Raw genomic sequence first — 21,794 nt, 5'->3', positions numbered from 1 at the left:
TTTGTACAACAATGGAGTTGTGTGACAATGAAGCGTTTGATTATATTAGTACTCAGCAGAGTGCAGATCTCACCCACAATTGCCCTCCATCCAGACCGCAAGCGTATCAACAGCAACAGATACGCTATCTATATTATATATATATATATATATATATATATATATAATATATATATATATATATATATATATATATATATATATATATATATATATATATATATGTAGTGCAGCTGAACTGCTGTTCGCTGCATCACACTTCACATTGACCGTTTAACGCTTCCTCTGAACAAAATCTGTCAGTCCAGCTGCATGTTTTAAGAATAACGAGGAGTCAGCGGACAGCCACGATATGTAAAAGTCAGTCAAATATGTTGTCAATACAATGTGATTTTCAAAACGCGTTGACTGACTGCAACCGCGAGAGGCCCACGAGCGTACGGTCGTAAATGAGCACAGAGAATATTAGACTGGTGGGTCCAGCAGCACGTGAGATCAGCCGTGGACAGACAGAGATGCACACACGTACACACACACATGACCGAAAACATACTCTCCTGGTTGAGATAATAAGAGTTAGAAGGATGAATTAACTTTCAGTTTTCTCTTCAGGGGAATTGTTTTTGATAAAAAGATGAAATAACGGCAGCTATAATCTTTGAAGATTGTTACCTGGGTATGAAGCTATACGGGGGGGGTTGTTACATATGTGCAAGGTATCCCACAATCAAATATTTCAAATTGTGTCACCCACATTAGACTCATCAAAACATGTTACTGGTTGTGTTACACTCCCCGCCCTAAAAAACAGCTATACATTCATCAACTTTCGAGAACGTCTCGCAATCGGCTCACTATGTTACCGCAAAGGATTTCATCACCATCTTAAGTCACTCTGGGAGGGTGAGATCAGGCCGGGTCACACCTGGAGAAGTGAGACGTCTCATTTGACTCCAGACACTTGATGAAAACATTTCAAATTATACAGTATGTGCGTCAAGTTTGTCATGAAAAACAAATCCACTTTGTAGATACACATTGTGGAAAAGGAAACATCTGTACTCACGTGTATGGCTTTAATGGTCCATACATGTTTTATCCTAGTAACTAGAAATCACCCATAATGTACTTTTCATCAACAACAACAACAACAACAACAACAACAACAACAACAACAACAACAACAACAACTGTGTTTAACTGTAATTTTGAAGTTGAATTGTGTAATATGAAAATCTGTCCAGAGATGAATGGCAACTAATGGCTTCAAACTGTATCTAAAACAGAATGTATTTTAAAAGAAACAAAAAAAGATCAGCAAACATGTAAAGTACATGGTTTGTGGAAAAACACAATGGTATGTTCCCTTTAAAGCCTTAATGTGTGATAAACCTGGAGTTAAATCAGATAAAGATCTTTAAGGTGTTAGGTGGCTCCAGATGTTATGCACAGTACAGCATGTTATCTATCCTACATAGCCGGATGTGTGTGTGATTGTCCCTTTCCCATGAAGGATATGGTCAAACAAAGGAACAATTCCACAGTCTCCTTAGTAGATATGTAGGAACAATGACTTTTCTAAACCGGTAAACGTATTCCAGAAGCCCCCCTACTGGTTTTTAACACAAGTACATTCCACACACACAGTACGTCTATTTATTACCGACTTAAAACAAGGACAGAAAACACTTTTCTTCTGGGTTCTTTGTAGTTTCATGTTTACTTTCGTTGATCATTTAAGTATGGAAGTTTGTGTCACCAAAGCTTAAATTTTCTTTTTTTTCAGGGTAAAAACCATTAAGCAACGACAATTATCTGGATTTTGTATTTATCTGTGTCTGCATCAACTTGTTTTTGTGTTTGTCTGTAGTCGTGTTCGGTCCCATCCTTGTCTCCTCAACTCCTCTGTTTGTTTTTCAGGAAGGAACATGCAGCAGGATATTAAAGTATGAAGAGCTCCTGATGAAAAAACAACACTTGGACTGTTATAGAGCACGCAAACAAAAGGAATTCAGGCTAATCACAGCAATACAGTGGCTTTGAAAGAGGTAATACATGTGTTATATTAATGATGGTACAAATGCCAATTATTAAATCCAAGTCAATTTGTAAGCTCTTGTCAAAAAGGCAAAAAAAGGCTGGGTTTATCTAGACAAAGAGAAAGCAACAGGGAAAGGGGGAGACAGGGAAGCAGAGACAAAAAGAAGTATTTTTCATCAACGGATATACATCAGACATCCTGAGTCCTTTTTTTTCTGAGTGTAAGTGAGTAATCCCAAATACAGACAGAACCAGCATCAGTTACGAAGGGTCTTTTCTTTGGAAGAGGGTTTTCGTTTGTCTAGGGTTGGCAATGATGACTGCAGTGTTTTGTCTGGTCCCGATGGGTGCCACGCCCGGCACAGAAAACAAGATTAAGGTACAGAGATGATCGCCCGTATAGAGCAGATAAAGGTGTTGCGTTTCAAACCCGAGAGATAAATGATGGGGATTACTGCAGGGTTCAGTATCGGTGCTTTTCCCAACAACAAAGAGGTTTTTTTAGTTCAACAGTTTAGGAAAATTAAGAGAAGAAGATGGATACCGCTCTCATGTCTGTTTGGTAAGTACAGAGGTTAGCTTAGTTTAGCTTACCATCAAGACAAGGGGCAGCTTGAAAAATCTAGCCTGGCTCCGTCCAATGTGGAACGATATGCCTACCAACATCTCTGAAGGTCATTATTTAATTTTAATTACATTTTTTTTAAGTTTGTTTGACCTGTAGGGGAGATTGGGAATGGTTGTTATTTGGGGTAGTTGAAACACTTTCAATTTTCCCAACCAGGAAAAGGTTATGAATCACCTGATTTACTCTGCACATGCTCAGTTTAGTCCTAGTAAAGTATAGCAACTTATGGCAGACACACCAGTTAATAAGGAAAAAAATGGAGGTAAGACAGAATAAAAAAATAAATAAACAATTTTTTTTTTTTAGATAACATTGCCTACTTCTGCAGTTTGATTTTGCCATGTTGCAACCATCCCTGGTCTATACAAACAGAAATGTACAGACAATGTCGTCACAGTGAGGTTGCCAGGTATGGTCTAATCATGCCTGTAAAGAGTCCTATACTTAAATATGTGCTCATCAAATATATCTGGAAACCAGCTGTTTTTTAAATTAGTGGGCTTTGACTGTGTTGGTTGGCTCCAAATAAAGTCATGCTATCTGATTTGCCATGCTTTCGGTCGTTAATACTAATTACTAAGCTAATCCCATTCCCACTCCAGCTCAGTGCTTAACGCAGATATGAGGTGGCGATCGATCTTTTGGGAAAACAAAGGAAAAATAGAGAAAAAAAGTATTTCACCAAACAAATTTGTTTAAGGGGCTGTCGTTTGTTCCAACAGGTTTAATAACATCATAAACACCTTTCATCCAGGTGTGTGAAGTACAGAAATGTTTCATCTTGGCAGGACTTCAATGTTATTGCATGTCAGATGTCGGTAAAACATTAATTCCACATAAAATGAATAGTCACAGCATTGGGAAAACCACCCATGTTATGGCAAGCATGGTGTATTTTTTTATAACCTTTTAACTTGATTTCTATTGCATAATGGTACAAAATAGTGGGCTGACCATTAATTACAAATGGTTGTATCTAACTACCATCTCCTCTCAACTGACAGAGATCTTTTGATTTCTTTAACTGTCTCTTGATGCGCTTTAAACTCCATATTTTTGTAAAGATTTTTAAAATATGAAAGGGATAAATGTCAGGTTCTACAGACATGTTTGATGTGTTATGTCCTTTGTCACAAGTTTTGGCAGGTAGCAACGCCACCTAAGACTTACTTCAAAGGTTCTGGCCAATTATCAAGAATTTTTGTCTGTCATGACTGTGATATTCATCACCCACCATGAACGGTTCCCCTCCCAGCTACTCTAATCTCTGTTCCTTCAAGAGGCAGAACACAATTTGTTCCCATACATGTTAACAAACTATGGACTGCTTCAGATTTCTTGTGTTTTAAAGTTGTTATTATGTTTGATTGATTCTTTATGAGTGTACAAAATGAGTAAAAAAATACATTATAAACATACTCTACATATGCTAACCATTACAAGTCTTTTTTTTAAACTTACTTTGGGGGACTGTCGGTAATAGTCAGCAGTCTATTTTCATCTTCTCTTTTATTTTCTCAGTGTCTTCACTCCAAGAGCACATTATTTCTTGTGAACAGCAGGAAACATAGTATAGGCAGAAAAAACAACCACATAAAATAGATCAAATCTGAAAAGACTGAAGCATAGGTCTTAAATGTTCACATAGACAAAGTAGAAAGGTGCACTCAGTAGCGTGCAGATTGAGGCCAGGTGTCTCTTTAACGACCACTGCTGTATTGTTTGATTGAATGAATACAACCCACAATTGTTGTCTAGATGGGGGGGGCGGGGTGTCTAGACACTAATGGGCTGTCAGGCATCGTAAAACACATTTCCTTCAAACTCAAAAACAAGCGGCGATGTATGCAGGCAATGGGCTCAAAGTCATCATATAAAACACGTCATGCAATCTTGCCAAAAACAAAATTAAACTCACTAATGTACTCAGCAGTGTGTGTACTGGTAATTCCGTTAGCTGTTAGCCAAAAACACAGTCAAAACAATAAAAGTGAGCCAACTGTTTCCCCCCACTGTGGGCTAGGAGTAGTGTCTGGAGGTCGGCTATGTACTCAGCTGTGTTATCACTAGGGGTGCCTAGCAGTGAGTGAGGAGTCATCAGGCAGTCAATGGCAGTGTAAAACATGCTAAAAAAATGTGTTTTGAGAAAGTTTGAGCCACCGAAACCACGAGAGGTCCTTGAGCATGTCATAAATGGGCAACCAAAAATATTATTTAGTTTGCTGCATCAGAATGCAAAATTGGCCGTGGACAGACACAGACGTAAACACTCCTGACGGAGACAATAATAATAATAAAATCAAGTTATAATCAAGGGTATACTTTTAAAAATGAAAAACTGTAAATGTTTAATTAAATTTCTGTTTTCTAGACACATGGATTTTTATATGGAAGAGCACCTTTAACACCAATACAAACGTCAATATGCATCCCAGTGCTAGGTATGGGAGGGGCAATGCTAAACCTTTGTATAACACTACCCCACCACCCTTATCAACCTTGTGTAGTAATGCCATTGACACCTGCAGTGTGACAAATGCTCCGCCAGGCAATGCTCTCACTTTGGCTCGATATGTGGGCGGGCGAAAGAGCCAAATGTGTACGTCTAAATATGGTATTTATAATGTCAGTGTGAAAGCCACCTCCATTTTTCACTGTTTGGACAGTGCTCTGTTTGGTTACAAGGGTTGTGTTTGTTGTTAATGCTGAGGTAGTACGCTCATGAGTTTGACTCATGATCATCTGATTTTGTGTTGAAACTGGAAAAAAAAAAGAGCTTCATTTCAGCTGGGTCGAGCTGCTCACACAGACCGTTAGTTTTTGTTCAGCCTGACCATCCTTGCTCTGTTCTGACCTTAGGGGTCAGAACACCCACAAAAATTGCTAAATCCGCCCTGACTGAAGCAGAGTAGTCTCATTTATGGGATGGCTAAGGGATTGTCCAGTAACTGACCTAAGGTCAGATACTGACCAAGCCTTTGGCTATTTATCACTCATTCAGTAGGAGGACAAAACACCACAGATGATTTCAGTGGAACTCCCACTAAGACTCCAACTGACACAAAGGCCTACAGTCACAGCGTATTCACTCACTTACTGTCAGTGTAAATATATCATCTGACAGCATTGTACCTATGTGACACCTCTGACTGAATGTGAGAATACGCGGCACTCTCCCAAAAACTCAGCATGCCATTGTGCGATCATCATAGAGAAGCTCGTAATGACCCAACCGGGGTCACGCAGATGGAAAACACTTGGCGTGCAAACAGTTTACAGGTGTGTGGAACATTCCTACCAGGTGCAGTGGCCCACTGCCGACAACGCTGAATCACTGGTCTGATATGAGACAGATCTGGTGTCGGGAAATGTTTGTGTTCCTGTTGTGAGAAAGTGACACGCGCGGATGTCATGTCAGAGGGTGTTTTTCTGCTCTGCCTGTAAAACCACAACAATGTGTGCTGCTCAGAATTAAAGGAATGACTGCTGCTCCAAGAAGCCAGACAATTTATAAGGGTTTTAATCAAAGATATTGTGTTTGAAATTAGCACATTGGTTCCAAAGGTAGGGGTGGGGCCAGGGGTTGCACGGCACACTGACAGAAGCTGGTAGTTGGCTTGTTAGTATCATGGATGGATTCCTGAATAGGCCTACTGGTGCAGGCCCGGGGCCCTGGACCAATCCTCTCTAAGAAGAGACTGTTAAGATTTCATGTTGGACATTTAATGAAAAGTAAATCACATAAACAAAAATACATACAAGGGATGCAAAACAACAACATAGAGAAGCAAAAATCACGAAGAAAAGCATGGACAGAGAGCATAATGTGGACAGATGCAGAGGCGGAAGGTGAGGCCAGAGGTGGCCGGGGTGGGCTGAAATAAAAAATTGGGTATGTGGTCTTCAGGGTGGAGCACTGGAAAAAATAACAAAGGAAAGGTGCAACTAGGGTGTCATAGATTGTGTGTAACAAGGTTGTATTGCAAACAGTTGAGTGTTATAAAGTAAATAAAGTAAAAAAACATTTAAAATGTCTAGGTTTAACAACAGGATTTAATGTAAAAAATAAATGAAATTGGAAAAGGTGGGAATTGAATCTGAATAGGCTGAAGGTTATGACTCAAGACTTGGCTTGGAACAGGATACTCTATCAGGAAGAGCTTTATGAAAATGAATCCCTTGCGTTTTTCCGCCAACTGAAATATTACTTGTCGAACAAAAACATATTTAGTTTTCTACAACTGACATCCTGTCACAGAACCGGCCTGTGACCGGCCTCTACTTGTGCTCACAGACACGAAGAAGCGAGGGAACATTTCCAGAATACTTTGTATTGATCGAAGGCAAACAGGTAATATGGAGACTTTGTGTTTGGTGAAAATGAAAAACTAAACACTTCCTGTCTGAGCTTCAAGCCAGCGTTGATTCTTCAAATATTTTTTCTTATCCTCGACTAAGTGCTTTAAACAAAACTAAAAATATTAATCATGCTTTCGTTTCCATATGTTGTCCATGAACGCTTTGCAGACACCTTCAGTATGGACACTTTGCTGATACTTCCATCAAAAACATTTCCATGTTATGTTGATAAAAAAACAAACTGGAAGGCATGATGTTTCATCTCGCAAATAGACAGTATATAAACATCTTCAGCTGTTTTTGCATATTTGTGTGTGTCCTCTCACTTATATATTTGACAAAATCAAAACTAAATATTTCACAAAGGAGAGAAATCAAATTTTAAGTCGGCATGTGTGTGTATGTGTGTGTTGTTCTACGAACGACTCAAGGTTGAGTGCTTGGGCAGATGAGTCGTCGGGGGGGGGGGGGGGGGGGGGGGGGTGAAGACGTCAAGCATCAGAGTGTGTTGAGGAGCTGGGAAGATGTTCTACAGAGGAAGAGTGATTCATGTGGAGGATACTGGGCGGAGAAGTATGGCTCCTCCCTTAAAGTTACATACTTCTCCGCCCAGTATCCTCCACATGAATCACTCATCACTCAGTTCTGAACAGGAACTTTATGGGTTCCTTGAAGAAGGACTTGTGAGGACGATGCAGGAAAGGTGTGTCAACTCTTGGGAAAGCGCTATAGGGTGGAGGTCAGCTCAGTGTTGATGATTGTTCTATGACCATTCAGGGAGCTCTGGATGGGAGTAGTGTGTAATCAGAGCAAGGCCTGGATCCCATACATACAACCTCATTTGACAGTAAGCTGGAAAATGTAAATACTCACACACAGTAGTGAACACACACGCTGTCTAAATCATTTTCTTTTCAGCTCCACTTCAGCACACTCAGACATTCTCAGACGCTTTGTCTCCTCCTCCTCTTCCCCATCGCAACCCACATTCCCGCTCGGTAATTTGCTCCCAGAATCCCTCCCTCTGACGCTGAGCAAGGAAAAGAAAGTTCCAAACTTTGCCACGTTACCTTGGAGACTAGAAACAAATTCGCACAGTTAATTTTAGGGAAATTGCTACGCTCAGCTCAGGCCGTTTGTTTTACAACCCCCCCCCCCGGCACTGTTCCTGCACGGTGGGCCATCCATAGATGGTACTTGGCAAATCCAAGGTGGAGTCGACACACCGCATTTCACGAGCACGTGCGAGGAACGCAGCAGCCGGGGTCCAGTTTTTCAGAGCTGCCCCCCCCCCCCCCCCCGCTCCGCTGGATGTTTTCAGTCACAATGGGTTCATTCGAGTGCACGGGCACAGTGTGGAAAATAAAGTCCTCCAAAGTGGTCCGAGAGTCCCAGTCAAGGATAAAAAAAAAAAAAAATATGAAAAGAAGGGGGGAGTGAAAGAATGAGCACTGTCTGGTCTCAAAGAATGTTAGAACTGGCCAAGATTGCCTCTCAGAAGAATCAGCCATTGATTGAGATGTGTGTGTGTGTGTGTGTGTGTGTGTGTGTGTGTGTGTGTGAGCATCAAGTGTTCCTGTTCACAGCACAGGCTTTTGATGTGAATCCAGTTACATGCTTTTATCCATGCTGGACAACCTGGGGTTATCCTACACATGTAAATGATGGTTTGAAGTGAGACTATGTAACACAATCTTCCTCTTACAAATGAAAAGTTTAATTCAAACGCAATAAAACAAACCTGTGCTTAATTTAAGACACTCAGGGGTTTCACTTGGTATGACCAGTAGCTTATGGTGGCTAATGCTAGCAAACGTTAGCAAACAAGTCTTCCCTACTTGCTGTGCTGATACATTATATACTAACTACACTACTAGCATGTCGACGTAGCCTGTGTAGCGAAAACAGAATGTTAGCTTAGCGTTTGTAGCAACGTCAGACCTCCGTTAGGGGGTATGTTCAGATCCACGGTTTCACTATATAACAGTATTGATCAAGGGATATCTAAAAAAATAAATAAAATGAAAACATGTTAATCATATCATGTAAATGATCCAGCGCCTATTAAATACTTTTTTGAAAATACAGTTGAATGAATTTGACTGAGAGCATAATTTATTTAAAAAAAATTTCTTTAGATATTGCGATATATAATCTATAGCATAATTTATTTGGGCCATGATAACTGTGTAGTCAAAATGCAGGATTGTGACAAGCTCGGATGTGTTCAGGTACAGTTTTGAGTGTAGGTCATCAGCTTTTTTGGCAGCGCTCAGAGCCCAGCCTGTTCTCATTCACAGGGCTTCAAATAGCGATGCTTTGTCAGGCCCCATGGCGTCTGATACCAACACACAAGGTGCTCTTTGGTGTCTGTTTGAGAAGCCATGCTCTTTCAAGTTACTACAATGTAAACCCATCTGTGTCATTATTAGAAGCTTAGAGAAAAGCTCAGAGAGAGTGATGTCTTAGTATACAGACTTAAACCTATAGACTATATAAGGAGTGAACATAGTCACTGTGACATCATTCGTTGGTTTGTTGACTGTTGTTTTGAAGCCTCAAGTTTGGCATTATCTTGGATCTTGGATTATGGCCATCTTGGCTTTTTGCAACCAGCGATTGGAAGTTACCATATTTGGACTGCACAGTAGTAGTAGACACCGTATACGACTCCGTATACGACTCTAGTAGTGGCAGCGACCTGTCAATCACAAGGTAGCCTTGCCCTAAACCATACTCTGCTTAATGGTCTATTTGACTCTAAGTGGACCATAATTTACTAAATGAACATCATGCTGTATTGACGAAGACTTGGAACTAAAGATTGAGACCATAAACTCATGTTTACAATGTTTACTGAGGTAATAAATCAGGTGAGAAGTAGAGTCATTTTCTCATAGACTTCTATACAACCTGACTTCTTTTGGCAACTACAGGAGTCGCCCCCTGAAGGCCATTAGAGAGAATGCAAATTTAGAACATTTCAGCATCAGCTTCACTTTTCAGAACTGGAGGTTGCTGCCTGCCTAAACCTTACATAGTGGTTTTGTTGCCCAAACCTAAGCAAGTGTTTTTGTTTGAATTCAACCACGTGTTTAATGGAGCGTCATAGTTTGACGCGCTGGGCTACCCAGTGTGTTAGAAGGTGACGCTAAAGTGACCAGGTGGCAAGAATTGGATCAAAGTGAATGCTACAATAAAGGTTATCGGTAGCTAAAGTACGGGAGAGTCTTAAAATCAGCGGAATTACTCAGTAATATAGTTTACATAGCAATACCAACATAAAGTTTACAATTATTACCCACCAAGCTACTGGTCATACCAGACCAAGAAAGATCATTTGAAAGAGATAGTATGCATTATTGTTTATGGATGTAACCTTTCATTTGGAAGAGGTAGAATGTGCTATATCACCTGCATAAGTTATATTGGCTTTCTTTGTCTAGAAATGAATTAAAACATTACTGCTTGAAGTTAATATCAGCCATTATTATCAATTAAACCATTCTGTTTAATGTCAAAACAGCTCATTCATGAGACAGAAACAGACACCCTCGGGGGAACAGGTTACCCTTATTTTTCTCCTGGCTTTTATCGGTTCTCAAAGCCGGCAGTTATATTTGTCTCATCTCCTCCCGGCTTTTTGCAAGTTGTGTATATTTTAGGTACGGCGGCTGACTCATTCCTCCCACCTAATTACCTCCCGCCTGAAAAGGCGGTGCATGGCCGATTGTAGGGTAAATGGATTTCCAGCAAGGGAGGCCACTTCAGGGAAATCCCTCTAAAAAGGGGATATCCCCATCCCAAGGAAACCCTCTACATCCCGTCCTCCCCCTCCTCTTCAGACGACCATATGAAACCATACCACCTTCGTACAGCTTTCCACTCCTCTCGTCAGTGTTTCCATCCTTTTTGTTCCATGCCACGCAGCTGTGGCCGGCTGGCTGCATATGGTTTAAATTCCCTCCAAATGGCGGGAAAAAGTATTGCTCTTTTTCCTCACTATTCCTATTGCTGTGGCCTTCAGTGACTTCTATAACTTGGTGGGAGGAAAAGAGGGAGCAGACGAGAGAAACAAAGCTGGAGTGAGAGAGAGAGAGAGGAAGAGTCTATCGGGGGAGTTGACAAATATTGCATATGTTCACGAGTTGCAGCATATGTGTATGAAAATGCAAAATTACAATCTGCAGCCACCTCAGTGCCCCTCGGGTGGTGCTGATGTCTGGTCTTTGGGTAATTTGTCTGTCTGGCAGCCATATGTTGGTATGTTGAGAAGTCAGCCATTCGCTGACCTTTTGAGTCGCCCTCCCAGCACGTGATGCAAAACGCTTTGTGGCCTGATAAAACGTGTTTGCATCTTCGATTCCTGGATACTTCATGTGAAATGATAGAAAGGCAGTGCTTCAATCTCAGTTGTCTTTAAAGTGCATATTCTTTCTTCTTTCTTGATTTAGGGGAAGCTTCAAGCGTGTGGGTGGGTGTTTCCCTTGGCAGTGGTTGGCAGACGTTTATGTGTTATTTACCGTTAGTAATTGAAGACATATGTCCCTTTTATCACGTTAAACATTTGGAAAGACCCATCGTTCTCTTAACTTTTTGAGTCACAAAATGTATAACTTTCGACTCAACCTGACAAAATCAAAGCAACGTTCAACTCAACTTGGACTTTAGCGCCAGTGACTCATGAATTCACTTTCTCTTTTGCTTTAAAAATACTTGAAACATTCCCTCAAGCCCAAAGATTGAAATGTATGTTATTGTAAAAAAAAGTGCCTGAATCAACTAACATTAACGTTATTTCCCAGATCCATTTAATTTGAGCCAATCCAACAGCACCAATCAAGTTGGACAGAACCGTGAAGAACTTAACGTAACGTTACTCAGCACCAGTTGGAAAAAACAATAGCAAAGATTTGTTTGCCTGCAGAAACTACATGGTTGTCAACAAAAAAACAAACAGCAGCACTGCAGATCTACAAGTTACTGACGGAGATACAAATGGCATTACATTTGGAGAAGAGCGCATTGTGACTTATTTAGGACTCAAAGCTTAGGACTTGGGACTTGACTCGAGACTTACTTGTGACTTACAAAAACAATGACTTGGTCCCACCTCTGGTATTGAAGTAGTCAATGGTAAGCCGTCAATGGTAACCCGTCTGCTTTGTGACTTGCTACTGAAGGCTGCTGCTGCCTGTACATTGAACTCATGACAGGGAAACATTTTTTTTTTATTGTACTTACAAACGCATTACAGTAATGTGATTATAATTTGAAATTCAGTAATTAGAATACAATTCCAAACGTAAAAAGACATTTTTCGCCTCCTATACTCGCCGAAGTTTGACCAGGGGATAATTTGTGTTTATTCGCGTGCATCGAGCAAGAAACGCCGGAGAGGAGGGAAGGCTTGCCTCCATGTAGATACCAGCAACGTTCAATAAAGCTTGGATGAAAGAACCCCTGCTGCTGCTTTGCGCCTGTTATGGAAGTCTCAGACATGATGAAAAAACAAAACGCCTAAGTGTCTGTGTTCATAACATCATCAGGAGCCGCTCTGTGAATTTCACCAAGCTGAAATTACTGTAAGCACAAATGTTGACTGGATCACTGCATCGGAATGAACCCAAAATAGGCAGATTTTTTTAAACCAGTGTCCAGTTTAATATTTCTACTATCTATTAAACACAGAATACACGACTTGTGCGTGTGGAGGATTTGGACTTTGTTAATATAAGCTGTCTGTAATATATGCCGGCTTCAAATAAAGGCCTGGTATCCTCAGTCAAATAAATATTAATTTACTTCCATGGAATAACTAACGTGCAGATTCACAGAGCAATGGGGACAATTCACAAATGGGGCTAATCAACAGATAACACCATTAGTCCCTGGCTCGACTCCACTGCTGCCGTTGGAATTAAAGTGATTTCATGAAATATTTCAATGCCCGCCCATCTAGGCCTTGCATCATTTGAATTTCAGCACCGACAAAATATCTCGCCCTTCTGAGGAGCAACAATGTAGCAGATGCTGTCACTGCAGAAAGATAAATAGAACTTGAATTTCCACTTTTTGGTAATTACTTTGAAAATTAAAAAATATTCATAAATCAGAGCAAACACCAAGGAGATATATGTTTATCAAAAATGAATGTTTATTTCTTAAAAATAATAATTTAAAGGACTTTCATACATCTCACATATTCTGTTTTTCTGTTTGCCTCAACCTCATGACCCACATATTCTTGTTCAGTGTGTACATTCAGTACAATGTGAGTACTTGCCTGTGTACCTGTGTGTGTATGCATACAGTATAGACGTGTCTTTATTTGTCTGGGTGCTTGTGAGTGTGTGTGTGCTTCGCTGTCATCATGCATTTATGATCCTTCCCGCATGTGTGTTTGTTAATTTGTTTTTTTGCTTTTTTTTGTATCTTTGACCTGGGAGTGGCCTGAGACCGCGTGGAAGAATGCAGAAGTCTGGCATCCCCTCCTCCCTTTCCCTCCTGAAACGGTCTCACTTCCCAAATGCTTGAAACTCTCTTTTTGTTTTTTGAGTCGTCGTGTATTTTCCGGTCTTCTCATTTCTGTCCTCTTTCATCTGCTAGTGGCAATAATTGCTTCCGACCTACTATCTCCTGTCCGTTAAGTTTTCTCCTTCACTTCCATCGAGTTCCAACTACATATTAAACTTTGCTGTTATATTCTGTCTACACTCCTTTTTTTCCCTCCCATGGCCATCTGTCTCTCAACCAGTCTGTTATTCCCACTCTTCCTCCCCCTTCATCCCAACCAAATCTTGTGTGCAGCATTCTGAGTCCTCTAATCATTTCCTTGCTCCTAATGTTTTCTTTTCCCCCCTCTTCGTCCTCTTATTCTTTTACCTCCCCCCTCTTCTTCCAGCTTCCACCCTGACCTTCCAGCCGTGGTGCTGTGCTCGGATCCCTCTCTGCACACCCGTCTCCCCCACAGGAATGTGCTGTTTGTACATAAACATAACAAGAGGAGTGATAAGAAGGTGTCTGCACAAGGACAGCATTCTGATCGGTAACACAATACTGTCATGGGAACTGTGGAGGAAGCAAGACAGGATTCGTCATAAAATTCTAGGTTTGGGTTAAATGTGTGTGTGTGTGGGAGGGGGGATTCCTGACTGCTGGGTCAATTTGTGCAGGCCTTATTATCATGTGGTTACTATTTAAAAAAATAATTACTTGACATGTAAAGTGTCAGCTTTCAGAGTGTCAGAGGTTGCCGTCAGCTTGAAGCTGACGGCAACCTCCAGTTCTGAAAAGTCCCTTAAACCTGCATTCTCTCTAATGGCCATCAGGGGGCGACTGCTCTGGCTGTAAAAAGAAGTCTGGTTGTATAGAAGTCTATGGGAAAATGACTCTACTTCTCATTTGATTTATTACCTCAGTAAACATTGTAAACATGAGTTCATGGTCTCAATCTCTAGTTTCAAGTCTTCTTCAGTACAGCATGATGTTCATTTAGTAAATTATGGTCCATTTAGAGTCAAAGAGACCATAAAGCAGAGTATGCTTTAGGGCGGGGCTACCATGTGATTCACAGGTCTCTACCACAGCTTCTTGGAGTTGTCTGTCTTTTCGTCTTAATACTTTAACCCTTTCACAATGACTTTTCAGTTAAGGAAAGTTAATTGCAACATGTTGGTGGTCTAAAAATATCTTATTCAGCGTTCGGTTCTACTTAGCTTCATCCTGTCGTGTCACTTCTGGTTGCAGAATACCAAGATGGGCGGAGTCCAAAATCCAAAATGGCGACAGCCAAAAACCCAGCTGGCAAAGGCAAAAATGCCAAACTCTGCAGTCATTTCAAATGTATTGCCTCTCATACGTGCACTAAAAGCATGCCCGACTAGCCCCGGCTGTCAACAGAGATAAGCGATGGACATAGCTATTGTAAGTATTCTTAGATGTCAAGCTATCAGCTTGTGGAAGACTCAGGTGACGCCCAGTGAGTGCTCACAGCCAGGCAGGTAGGCCGTCCATTCATTTTATTTTTGCCGAATGAAATGATTGGACAGGCTGATTACGGTCCTGCGTGAGCCAACGATACCGGATTTATTTCCTCTTCCGCATTTGATTTATTGATTGTTGTCGGAATATTAAGAGATTTCAACAACCAACTCAATGTTGTGTTGGTGCTGCACTGACCCGAGTTTTGGTGTGTAGCTGTTTTGTATGTGAATAATTATTGCAACATTGATGCACAAACTAAAGTGATAAGATAGTAGAAAGCAATGATGTCAGTAATATGACAGACGGACATTTATTTGCTTTGTCGGCACTCTGCAGAGAAAACACACAACCCTTTTAAGTATTAACAAATGGTTTACTGAGTAACCAATAGAGAGACCTTGAGTCAGACTGAGCAGCCGCTGAATGCAACTACTTAGTCATGGATCTTCTGTGATACAACAGTTGGGGACGCTCCGGTCTCTGTGGAAACAAGGACGTAGCGACTGACTCATTGACCGAATAGATGGATAGACCTTCAACTTCCCTTCAAAGTAGGATCCTAATCCAGCCTATTCTCTTGACGACAGACTTTAGCATCTTCGGGATCCTTGTTCCTCCGATGCACAAATCTCCCAAGCAGGGCATTACATAACGGTGTCGGATTACATTCAAACACACATGCGGCTACACAATGGCTGCATTTTATTTTGCCACTGTGCTGAACAGACAGCTGGCCGTCGCCATGCCAGGAAATAATGCATGAATGTTTTACTGAAATCATCATTTCAATGAAATCATTGCTTATTTTTTTAAATGCAGGATGCAACTGTGCTGGTTCAAGGAAAGCTTTTGCATGAAAATAACTTCAGGGTTTCCACTTTTTCAGTGCACGCCTCCATATTTTATGAGAGCGGCTGCAGCAGAAGGGGGCAGTATAGTGCAGGTGTTTGGGGCACAGGTAGAGCGTCAGGTGAGCCACATGATATATTCCAGATTTGTGCACCTCCCCCCCAGTGAGACCAATATCTGTCCTTTATTGTGTAATGTTGCCCATGCGATGTGGGTTAGTTTGGGGTTATTGAAACTTTGTGTGTGTGTGTGTGTGTGTGTGTGTGTGTGTGTGCGAGAGAGAGAGACATCCATTGGAGGACAAAAAGCAGGCTTATTGGAATTTTAAAGCGTGGGCGTGGGGGTGTGCTCGGAATCAGCATTCTTATCAGCGGAGGGAGCCGGCAACATTAAAGGTGTTGTGACTGGTTTCCAAAACAATTCCTCATAGAGAAAATAAACCCCGGACTGTTATCTCAACACAGCATACTGACTGGGTAGGAAATAACAGGTCTGCACCCCTCCCTGCCCTGTTGTTACCTTCCCCTCACTCGGCCTTGAGCTTTCTGATTTTACCCCTTCACATCCCTTTGTCTCACTCTCTTTTCTCTCCCATTGGCTCGACTTTAATTCACTTGTCTTTCCCTGCTCCAGAGAGCAGCTCTCCTTTTTTGTGTGCATCAGCAGCACCTTTCCTCCCCCTCTTGAGACCATAACCACTGCTGTTAAACCCGTCTGCCCAGTTTACGTTGTTTTCGTCCAAACTGCATGGGCAGTAGCTGTGACCGGCAGATTATTATTATTTTTATTTTTTGGGGGGGGTTTCTGGAGCAGCTGAGGGCAATGTGGAGAAGAGGACGGAGCAGAACAGATATTAAGGAACAGACATAGACTGTATCGGGAGGTGGAGTTGGCAGAGGTGGAGTTAATCGTAGCTGGAGAAAGTTTAACAGGCCGTGAAGAGAGTCAAGGCCAACTTCTGTGAAGGGAAAACTGGAGGAGCAGAGTCACAAAAACTACAACATGCCAAATAACTGTTCAAGGACAGAATGTGTCCCCTTTGGAGTCAAATTTACATTTTATAGGATACTCAAATTTGTACGTATAATTATTTCCTACATATATGAATATTCATATATAATCCACAAATATAGCAGTAAGTACAATAACAAAATCTTTGTGTAATATATTGTATTTTGTAATATTCATGGTTTTAATGTAAACAAAAAGCAGGAGTGCCTGAAAAGTAGAGTCCTTATCATCAGCCTCAGTCTCTCCCATGGTCAATATCAGAGGAAAAATGGGCCGCGAAGATAAAGAAAAGAAAGAAACCCACAATCGTGGTTACATTACAGACCTGCATCAGTTGTGCAAACACCACGTTAATCCACACATCAAACCCTACTTAAGTCGCTGACGGCTGACAAAAATAACAGTTACTGTTGCTGGCTGTCTGCACTTGTAAACTATGTCTGCTGTAGCGGAAAAGTAACCCATAAAAGTAACTCGTTATGCGAGTCATAACTTGTAATAGTGCAGCTTGGTCAGAGTTGACAGATTGAAAATGGTAAACTATCATACCTGAGGCTTACAATTGTGGAATTGTAGTCATAACCACGAGAGCATAGAGGCATACTTTTAACGAAACACACATATAAACAACTCTTGCAAAGCTACCCCCAACGGGTTTTTCTTTCTTTTTCAAGCAAGCTGAAATGTAAGCTATGATGCATGGAAGGGGCTATGTGTCCATCTGCATGAAAGCAGTTAAGGCCGTACACTAAGCTAATTAATTATATAGCTCACGTTACGTTACATACTTGCTTACTAGTGCGTTCAAAACGGCTTGAACACAGCATACCTTAGAGAGAACGACAGCAGCGCGCGAGTCATCAGCTGCATAGCCTACGTCAAGCATGATTGGCTGGAAAGAGGTTACGTGAGATGATGCCTAAACACGGAAGTAGAATTCAATTTTCCAGAAATTAATTTTAAAAAACTACTAATTGTAAGCGTCACAAAATGGTGAAATTATAGTACATTATGGCACTTTTAGAATTATTGATCGCACATCAAACAGAGTTTAAAATCATCGCAAAACTACGATAATAATCGTACATCTGGGAACACACTTCAAACTCTGACGCTCTACATAACCCTCTAGCATCAGTTTGCGCGGTTCAATTCACATCTTTCTAAAATAAACTTTCGCGTTCACAGGAAACAAGGTGATAAGGTTGAGAGATTAAAACCACTTGGTTTCAGGAAAAGATCGTGGTTTGAGTTAAAATAACAACGTTGCGTAATTTAGTAGGCTGCCTTATGCAGCTAAGTTAAGTTACATAACGTAACATTACGTAACCTACGCTATATAACATAACTGTACGTGACTTTTAAATAAGTCAATGTTGACTATTGGTTTCACATGGGACATGGACACCGGCCATTTTTAGAGCTGTCTATTCTACCCGACCTTACGTAGAGCACCATAGTCTGAAGTGACCAGACACTGGTCGTTAGTGTGCCCAAGTATTTGACGACTTGGGCACACTACTTCCTGCACTACTTCCTGCGTTGGGCACCAACTGTAAGATGTGGAATTGCGGGATTGATTCCTAGGATACTGAGCTGTGAAAACTGCCCTTTCATTTGAAGTGGAAATTCAAGCTTGTGTCATGTCAAAATGTATACAAAAAAAAATGCAACCCTTCTGACTGTTGCGCATAAACCCTGCAGTCACAAAACTACAAAATAGGTGCAAAACCCAAATGACTTGTGTCCAGCTATTGCAGTGCGACTGCTCTACAGCGCCATCAGCACTAGTGACAGCAATAGTTTGCACTGACATGACATTTTACACAATTAATCTTTAGAAACAGTGCAAGCAGCAGCATCATCTGCAGAACAGGGATGACAGAGAAAACACTACTGGTTAGAGCTAAACACTCTTGTACCACTGAGTTAATAAAACCAGGGTGTCTACTTCGTCTTGACAAACCCTCATATTTTTTAAGATAAGGTCGAATTGTAAAATTGTGTTCGTGGCTGTGTGTGAGGGCGTGAACACACCGACCAGGTGCAGACCCATATCAATAATTGATACTGTCAGTAGAGAGACCACAAAAGGTGTTGAAGTATCAGCAGCAGTCATGTGATAGTTTTACTCAATACACTCTCACACGCAGAGGTGCATGAACACGGCATGCAAACACTCAGTCTTCGCCTTTCTATTAACCATCACTGCAGAGGCCTTGTTATTGTTGTTGAATTATTTATGGTAATACAATTTAGTTAAATAGATGCAAATTGGACTTGAGGCAATTCAACTGCTCATCTGGAGTCCTTTGATGGGTTGACGTTGAATGCAAAGTTCCCGACTTGAGCAACATTTTCAGGATAAAAAAGGCAGAACAGAGTGATGCAGAGACGACGTATATTTGTAGGGTTAGGGTTACACTGGTTCCAAAGCCAATGGGATTCTTAAATTGGATTTTGAATAATTGCAGAAAATAAGATCTGTGGCAAAGGATAATAATGCTATAATCAAACTACACCGTGGTTACTTCAGCATGAGTATAAACAACGAGGCTGTAAAAGTGGACTAGTCAAAAGGATGACATTAAGTCGTCTCATTTAGCCACCTGTCAACAACTACCTTTTTAAGACATGAAAGATCTTTAAAAATGTACAAAAGAGGTCTTTACTGACGTATTTTATATTGTAGAACAAAACTTTAAAATCTCTGAAGCTCGTGTTAGCCAATGACCTTATTTCAGGCATCTAAAACACATTTATACAAATCAAGTGACTTTGAGATGATGGAAGTGTAATTTCTGGGTTTTAGGACTCATTCCTGCTGTAATGAGTTACACAATTTTGTTACACAATGGCATCCAGCCTCTTGAGCTGTCTAAAGAATCCTTAAGGACTTGTGTTGCTCCTCAACCCCTAACTACATGTGGGGATGTTGACAACATCCGTTTCTTCATCCGTGAAGCTGATGCAGAAGTGTCTTACAACCTGCATTCTCACTACTGACCAGCAGGGGGCGACTCCTCCGGTTGCAAAAAGAAGTCCGAAAAAATGGCCCTACTTCTCATTTGATTTATTACCTCAGTAAACATTGTAAACATGAGTTTATGGTCTCAATCTCTAGCTTTAAGTCTTCTTCAATGTTGCTAACAGAGCCATATACTCTACGTCACTCCTCTGCACTCCAAATATGGTATCTTCTGTTCATTGGCTGCAAAAAAACTACAACATGGCTACGGCCGTGATCCAAGATGGCGACGGCAAAATTTCGCCGAACTCAAGGATTTATAACAGCAGTCCACAAACCAATGGGTGACATCACGATGACTACATCCACTTCTTATATACAATCTATGATCTAAACCCCCCCACATGAAAAAATATTCCCCTCCCCTTCCATCAACAAGTCCTCGACTCTTCTACTTCCTGAATGGACAATGATGGAGGTTAAACTTTTACATTGACTCACGCAAACATACACATACACATACACACACACACACACACACACACACACACACACACACACACACACACACACACACACACACACACACACACACATTCCACAGTTGCTAATTCAATGTTGACCCAATTCAGGCAGGTAGTTGAACCTGTCGGTTGCAACCTTGAATCCAATATTATCTATCGTCTCATCCATTGCCACAGGAGTATCACTTGTGTGTGGGTGTGTTTCATTTTAACCTGTGCTACCAGATGTGACAGGCAACACACACACACACACACACACACACATTCGCACCCTCAAATGGACTAACAGGTCAGGGGAGTTGAGTGATCAAACTGCTTATCTGGGTTGGACCAGATTGGTCAAGCACCATTGTTCTGCGTGTGTTTATTTGCATGTGGCCACGCTTTGCAGCGAGAGTCTGCATGAGTGTGCAGCATGTGGGTTTCGGGTGCCACAGCACAGATGTTATAAGGGAGGTTAGGTAATACCCATAGTTCAGCGAAGCAGGGTTCCCCTACGAATGCCCCCTCCCCGACCTTATGTGCTCACACACACATGACACACGCAGAGACCGCTCCCTGACGGGCCCTCTCCATTTGGTTTGGGTCACTCCTAACACACTCCAAACGTCTGAACTGAATTGTTAAATCGGGCGTGGTAGTTCACTGGAAGTAAGCAGTTAGGTATTACGTGATTAGATAAGATGAAAAACAGAAGAAGTGATGCAAGAATACAACAGTTATGTGAAGGCGTTTAACTGGTATCTGACTTCATATAACATTGCAAAACAATGCCGAAATAGGACGTTATTATAAATGTCTTAAAGCAAGGCCAGATTTCAAAGGGCATCCCAGGACTTATGGTCTTGACTGTGAATTTGCCCAACGGTATGTTTCATCCTGGGCCAACATGGATGCGTGGGTGCAGTCCAGAGCTTTACCGACAAACACATGCACCCAAAAACAATTCAACATGCACCCTTTTCACATTTTCCTTTTTTGCTAGATTTTGAAGTCACCCGTAGCCTTGCCTCCAAAGCTTTGACCCTAAAGATAAGAGGTCATAAAGCAAGTTTAAACATCCCCCTTCACTGCCAGCTTCTGAGAGCAAGATTACGGGTTGTGGATAGAAGACAAGTGAGGAATTGGACACCTCACATTCTTCCCTGAAAGCCATAAATCTGTCTCTCTCTCCACACTGAAGCTCTTGTTTGGCTCTGACTCTTTTTTTGTATTGCATTTTCACTTCATTCCACTCCCACTGCTTATCCCATAATCCATGCTTATATTCCCAACCTTATTGTTTGCATGAGAGACAGTTTGTGAGGTTGCGAGGGCTCTCTCTCTCTCTCTCTGTTTCCCTGCAGTTTTCCTTCTTCTTATGGCGCTCTGCAGCACCACCTAATGCCTGTAATTCATTGCTGCTGTCACACCACAACCTCTCGGAATA

The sequence above is a fragment of the Cebidichthys violaceus genome, unplaced genomic scaffold (assembly GCF_023349555.1).
Source record: "Cebidichthys violaceus isolate CVI_PGR_0920_01 unplaced genomic scaffold, fCebVio1.0.p SCAF_6, whole genome shotgun sequence".
Lineage (NCBI taxonomy): Eukaryota > Metazoa > Chordata > Actinopteri > Perciformes > Stichaeidae > Cebidichthys > Cebidichthys violaceus.
The sequence above is the reverse complement of the archived record's forward strand: the minus strand, read 5'-3'. Positions refer to the sequence as shown.